At 47.3% G+C, this 7,401-nt stretch overlaps 1 pseudogene; it reads left to right on the top strand.

Annotated features, from left to right (window-relative positions):
• Positions 1–246: 246 nt before the first annotated feature.
• Positions 247–1,134, top strand: LOC102871449 (annotated as a pseudogene).
• The last annotated feature ends 6,267 nt before the right edge of the window (positions 1,135–7,401 follow it).

A 7,401-nucleotide genomic window follows, 5' to 3' on the forward strand; every position in this document is an offset into this window, starting at 1 on the left:
GGGGCGGTTAGGGCCGGTGTGATGCCCTCTTGACCCCTGCCGCGTCAGGACACCGACACTGCGGTCCACCTGTCCGGCCCCCGCCCACCACGCCCCCCGGGAGTCTCCAGCAGCTGCCTTCCAACCTGCGTTCCCGGTTCCCTGAGGCCACCACTCCGTGAACCCCCTCCGGCCACGGGTAACCCCTGAGAAGGGCCCTCAGCTGCTGGCGACTCCTGACACCTGCCGCCAGCCCCGGGGCGCCCAATGAAGCCCTGGAGGGCCCGCGCAGGGGTGAGCCCGGGGGCTCGAGGGGGCGGCCGCGGGGCGAAGGGAGGTGGACGGGGCGGCCACCCGGGAGGCCGGGGCGGCTTCGGGGCGCGGGGCCGCGGCGGCAGGGTGGCCGGGAGCAAGAGCCGCCCCAGGCAGGAAGGGCACTCGCCTGGCCGTGGTGTTCCACGCCCGCACGAGGGCGTCTTGATCCACCGCGGGGTGGCGGAACCTGGCGCCAGGCCGGTCGGTGACCGAGGACCGCGTGAAAATCGAGTACCCCACGTGGAACCCCGTCCACGCCAAGCCGGCCGCGGCCATCCGGGGCGGCGTGGACCAGATCCACCTCAAGCCCAAGTCCAAAGTGCTGTCCGTGGGGACCACCGCCTCCCCCGTTTCCGACATCATCGGCCCGGTTGGCCTGGTCTACGCAGTCGAGTTCTCGCACCAGGAGAGCCAAGATCTGTTCAAGAAGCGAGCCAGCATCACCCTAGTCCTTGAGGACGCCTGCACCCGCCCCTGCACCGCGTGCTCATCGGGATGGTGGGCGTGATCTTCGCCGAGGTGGCCCAGCCCATCCAGCCGCGCTTGTGCGCTCTGGGCCCACACCTACTTGTGCAATGGGGGCTACGTCCTCCTTGCCATTAAAGCCAGCTGCGCGGACTCCAGGACATCCGCGGAGGCGGTGTTTGCTTCGGAGGTTAGGAAGTTGCTGCAGGAGAATTTAAAGCCTCAGGAGGAGCAGACCCTGGAGCCGCATGAGAGGGTCCAAGCAGTGGTCTTGGAGTCCGCTGACCTCTTCCCAAGAGTAGCAGCAAGAAGCAGCTGGCCCTAAGATCTCCCCAAGACTGTGTTGTATTTAGTGTAACTGTGTTTTTTAATTAATTTTGCGTTTTGCTTATTAATTAGTTTAATATTAAATTGCATAAAGAAATTGTACCCAAGTGTCAGGCCAGGTTGGATTTTGCTGCAGTAATGTTAATCCAAGCCCCAGTGACCTAAAACAACTCATGAAAGGGACTCATCAAGAGCCATCCCCGGAGCTCTGCTCATTCAGGAACCGGTTTCCCCAGTACTTCTCTTCATTCGGGCTTCCACCATCACCGGAAAAAAGCCGTACATATCAGAGTAGAACTCTGCTCCATGGGATTTTTAGCGGCTTGATTCTGCCCCCACCCCTAGGATATTGCTTGGCCGATCTTCTCAGGTGCCTCTGGGTGGGTTTGAACCGCCAATCTTTTTGTTAGCATGGACAAGTTAATCTTTTCACTGCCAGAAATGCCTCCTCCCACACACGGGCAAGAGAGCTAAAGAGTTGCTAATAGACTGAAAAATGCCCCTTGGAAAGGATGGCTCACATTGGCCAAGAACAAGCTTGTGTTTAGGAGGTAGTATTGGACATTGAGGGACAGAGTCCGCCCTGTCTAGCTCAAATTGAGTCTTCATCACAAAACAGTCTCTTTTCCCACCCCTTTTCCACAAGATGGTCTTTAATCCATTACTATTCAGCTAAACCCTGTTGCATTCATTATTATGCAAGTCATCACACCAACCCTGCAACAGTATCCATTTTGTTGTTGTTAAGTGCCACCTAGTATGACTCAGCATTGACCCTAAGAACAACGGATTTCCATTTTACATGTGACAAAAATTTGGCCTTCAGAAGGAATACTAGTTGCCCAAGTTTACATAGCCTGTAAGGACGTGGAACTTAACTATCATTCTTTGGGACTCTAAATCGGTTACTATTTCCTGTGCTCCAGAGTGGTCTTTTCTCTCCCGCATGTCACACACCAGAGAGAGCACAAGAGTCTTTACTGTCAGTCCAAACCCAGGGACACATCTAGAGAAGGTTTCTCTGATCCTTGTTGTGTCCCCCTACCATCACATCATTGTATGGCATAGAAAAATAATGCAGGGAGTTAGGATATGGTCCACCTGGCAGTGTTCATACTCTAGGACTCAACACACCAATATGGCATCATTGAATATCTAAGGAACAGTCAGAAAAAAAAAAAAAGGCTACCAGAAGGTGTCATTCCCCAAAAGACATTTCCAGACAGCCTGACAAGCTGGGTTCAGTGCTTTAGAGTCTGCCTTTCCAGACCAACTCTTAGAGAGCAGGAGAGTGTGTCATCCCACGAGAGTTGGGAATGCTTCAAACCCAGGAAGTTTGTTTGCCTTGAATTAAACTTTCACAAAGACCTTTCATTTGTTGTTAGGTGCCAGCAAGTCGAGTATGACAAATAGCGACCCTATGAGCATGTATTCTATCCTGCGCCATCCTCACATTTCCTGATACACAAGAGACCATTGCAGCAGTCACCATGCTTCCTCTCCTTTGCCGACCCTCCACTCTTCCCAGCATTATGTCCCTCTCCAAGGAGAAGAATTTGAGATGAAGTCTTCTCATTCTTACCTCCAAAAAGCACTCCGGCTGCATCCTCTCCAAGACATCTATTTTCTCTCCAACACCACAGCTCAAAAGCATCAATTATTCTTCTGTCAACCTTATTCACTGTCCATCTTTCAGATGCATAGCAAGTGATTGGAAAGACAATAGTCTGAATCAGATGCACCTGAGTCCTCAAACTGACATCATTATTCCCTAAATCATTTGGAGAGGTCCCTAACTGCAGATTTTCCCTGTGCAATGTGTTTCCTTATTTCCTGACTACTGGCAGCAAGGGTGTTAATTGTGGATCCAAGCAAGATGAAGTTGTTGACAGTTTCAATCTCCTGTCCATCCATCATGACGCTGCCTATCAGTCCAGTGGAAAGAATCTTTGTTTTCTTGGCATTGAGATGCAATCCATACTGACGGCTGCATTCCTTGACCTTCTGCCACAACTGCTTGAAGTACTCCTCACTTTTAGCAAATAGGGTTGTGTGATCTGCATAACGTGGGTTATTGATGAGACTCCCTCTGATCCTGGTGCCATACCCCTCTTCATAGAGTCCAAGTTCTCAGATAATTTGCTCAGATTGAATAGGTATGAAGAGAGACTATAACCCTGATACACTCCTGTCTCAGTTTTAAAACGAGCAGTGTTCCTCTGCTCTGTTCAGCCTCCTGGTCTAGAATGGAGGTTCCACATGAGAACAAATAAGTGCTCTGGGAGTCCCATTCTTCTCAGTGTCAGCCACAACTTGTCATGATCCACACAGTGGTTAATAAAGCACAAATAGACATTCAGCTGCTGTTCCTTACTTTCAGCCAGGATCTGTCTGACATCAGCAATTATATCCCTGGTGCCATGGCCTCTTCTAAATCCTGCTTGAACTTCTGGCAGTTCCATGTCTATGTACTGTTCCAGCTGTTTTTGAATGATCTTCAGTATTTTGCAAGTGATATTAATGATATCATTTGGTAGTTTCCACATTCAGTTATTTATACAGTAAACAGGATCTTTAATTTATTCATTTATCCAGTAAAGAAGAACACCCATTACTACTTGCCCATGTCATTGCCGCCAGTCTGGAAACGATTGCTCACCAATGCATCATTTGGGAAATGGAGTTGCCTTCCTAGAGATGTGCTTGGACTGAGAGTATGATTAGTCTGCCTTTTCCAAAAGTGTGCTTTCTAAATGAAAAGAAAAACTAATCCTTTTGTAAAGGATATTACACCCTTCCCCCCACCCCCCACCCCCCCCACACACGAAGGAGAGCTGCAGTTTAGATTTGTTGCCAAGGCTCACTCAGGAAGAAGAGGGTGAAAGGGGTAAATCCAGTAAGACTCCATCTAGGCATTTTTGTAAACAAGGTGAAATCTTCACTACAAAATAAGGGTCATTGATTCTCATTAATAATGAGAGGAACACTATAGCGGGTGGATTGACAGCAGCAATGGGCCTGAGTGTGTCAGAGATTGGTAAGGCTGACAGGATGTGAGTCTTGTTCATAGGGCTGGGTGGCTATGAGTTGTACTTGATTCAACGGCACAACAACAACAATAATCAGGCCTAGTGTTAAGATGCTGGACTGCAATCCTGAAGGCATGGGTTTCAAATCCACCAGCTGCTCCTTAGGTAGATAGATAATCTCCTCCCATGCAATTTACTGCCTCTGAAAATCACTGAAGAGTCAATTACGAGTCAGTTCTGGCTTGACAGCACTGAACAACAACAGTTTTCATTAACAGATGAAAAGGATGCTATCAGAGAGATGACATATCTTGCCCAGGAAGGATTGTGGCCTGGAGTCAAATCCAAGTCTGTCTGACTTTTAAATCCAAGCCTTTTACACTAAGTCCTACCAGTCACTTGTTGCTATCAAGTTTTCCAGTTCAAAGCAATCCCAGGTATGTAAGTGTAGAATTGTGCCCTCTGGGGTTGATTGGAGTCAAGGACTCTGAAGGTTCCTCTGACATATTTTGGGCATGTTGCAAGGAGGGACCAGTCCTTGGAGAGGGACATCATGTTTGGGAGAGTGGAGGGACAGCACAGGAGAGGAAGCCCCTCGATGAGATGGATCGATTCAGTGATTGGGGTGGCAGGAGGAGGTGTGTCGGAGACAGTGAGGTTGGCATAAGATAGAGCAGGATTTAGGGCTCTTGTACAAGGGTGATTTTCAGTGGCTGAGTTTTCTTCTGTGGTGCCTTTGGATGCATTCCAATCTTCAGCTTTTTAGTTACCGTACAAGTTCACTAACCCATTGCTTTATCTAGAGATGCCTCTCTAATCCTATTTTTTTTATTGATATTTTAATGAACGTTTACAGATAAGTTGGATTTTCATTCATTCATTCATTGTTAATTTTCCTCCCATCTCCTTCCTTCCCCCTCCCGTGGTTCATCTTTTAAAAAAACACCACCACAAGAGGGAGGGAAAAGGGGAGCAGAGGGCTGAGGATGGGTGTGATGGGGGGTTGATAATTCTAGAGTCACACAATTTGATGGATGGAAGGAGGCAGAAAGAACTGGTGTGAAAAAAATGTATGCAAGCTACGTAAATAAATCAGTATAAAATTTAAAAAACATTATAGGGTTAGGATTTGGGTTAGGAAAAACAGAATTTAAAAGAAATGAAAACAGTTGTTGCACAATTTCTAGGCTAAATCTTTTTTAACATTTGATTGTGTTTATGGTGAAAGTTTACACAGTTTTCCAGCCAATAATTCATACACAAATTGTTCTGTAACATTATTTACAGACTCAACAGTGTGTCAGCACTCTCCTCATTTCCACCTACATTTCTCATTTTTGTTTCTCTGGCTTCCCCATCGTTTACTCCATTTGGTCTTGGTTTGGGGCAAAATTGTTGACACTGTGGTTTAGTATTGCTGACTAATGTAAGGAGCACAATCTGTGCATGTGTAGTTAGTTTATAGACCAGTCTATTATTTGGTTGAGAGGTGGTTTCCAGGAGGGGCTTCAGCCCCACGTTACATGGATGACTTAAGGCAGTACTTTTAGGTGTTCCTGCAGATGACACAACCTTGCTTGAAGAAACTGAAGAGGGCCTGAAGCATTTGCTGCAGAAAGTCAGACACTGTAGTTTGCAATATGGATTGAAGCTCAACGTCAAGAAAATGAAGATTTCTCACCACTGGGCCAATTGGCAGCATCATGATAGATGGAGAAGAGATTGAGATTGTTAACAATTTCTGCTTGCTCGGTTCCACAATCAACACTTTTGGCACCAGCAATCAGGAGATCAAAAGACTAACTGCTCTGGAAAATCTGCTGTCAGGGACCTCGCCAGAGTGCTGAAGAGCAACAATGTCCGTCTAGAGACTAAGATGCCCCTGATTCAGGCCATGGTCATCATAATTACTTGCTTATGAATCTGAGAGCTGGACAATGAATGACCAAGGATGACAGAAGAAGAACTGATACCTGTGAGTTGTGGTGCTGGAGAAGAGTACTGAACATAACATGAACTTTTAAGAGAACTAACAGGTCTGTCTTGGAGATGGTGAAACCAAGCTGCTCCTTGGAGGCAAGGATTTTGAGATGCCATCTTACACACTTTGGGCATATAGCCAGGAGGGACTAGTCTTTGGAGAAGAATATCATGCTTGGAAAAGTGGAGAGACAGTGCAGGACTGGAAGACTCCAGATGAGATTGATTGACGCAATAACTGAGGATTGAGGTTATGTGTATCAGAGACAGTGAGATTGGCTCTGGATAAAGCAGTGGTCATGGGGTATTGTGTGTAGGGTTGCAGTGAGTTGTAGTTGACTCGGCAGCACATAACATCTAGTCTCTGTCGGATAATCCTAATTAACTAACTGCTGTGGTGAGGCTCTGGAATTCAGGATAGACTCTGAGGAGACAATCATTTTAGTGGAGCTCTGGTTTCCTAAACAACATGCCTCTGGAAGTTATGAACTTTGAAAAATGTTGATAGTCATAGAAAGACTTCAGGCCTTTCGTTGATAGGGTCACTATGAGTCGTGCTTGACTCAACAACAACAACTTGTGGCCTAATGGCAAGAAGTTGTGCTGCAATCCCTAATGCACGTGGTTCAAATCCACCAGATGCACTGCTGGAGAAGGAGGGGAAATATCCTCCGGTTCCAGTCGGATCCAATTCGACAGTACACAACGACTACAATTTTTTAAAAATCATTTTAGTAAAGAAAGATTATGGGAGCAGAGCACTAAGGAGGGAAAGCATATTCCACAGCTGGGGTGCAGTCTCCAGCTCTTCCTTGGAACGAACTCAGTCTCCATAATGAACTCCTTGTTCCTACAGGATAGGTGGCAAAGCAAGGAGACAATTAAAGGAAACCACCTCCAGCTCTGGTAGCCTAGTGGGTAAGGAGTTGCGCTGCCAACCAAAGACAGGCAACTGGAATCCACCAGCTGCTCCATGGGAGAAGGATGAGTAATCTCCTCACATGCCATCCACAGGCTCTGAAGACCTGCAGGAGGCTCAGATACAAGTTGGTTCTGACTGCACAGCAATGGCTTTGTTAGCTGACCTCTTGCTTGGCACAGGCAGCACTACTATCCCCCCACTTCGGCCTGCCCCCCATCATACGACTATATCTGAAACGTCTTGACTGAGGACCATCAATTGAGAAACGAAACTGCCTACAGAATTTCTTGGGGGCTACATACGGGTTCCTGGGTCAATGGAGTAGCATGGTGAATACGAAGAGAAATACAGGACTATGTCTGTCCCTCAGAGAAAAACAGGGAA

This window comes from Elephantulus edwardii, unplaced genomic scaffold, assembly GCF_000299155.1.
Source record: "Elephantulus edwardii isolate Elephantulus edwardi_28Jun2011 unplaced genomic scaffold, EleEdw1.0 scaffold00033, whole genome shotgun sequence".
Taxonomy (NCBI): Eukaryota; Metazoa; Chordata; class Mammalia; order Macroscelidea; family Macroscelididae; genus Elephantulus; species Elephantulus edwardii.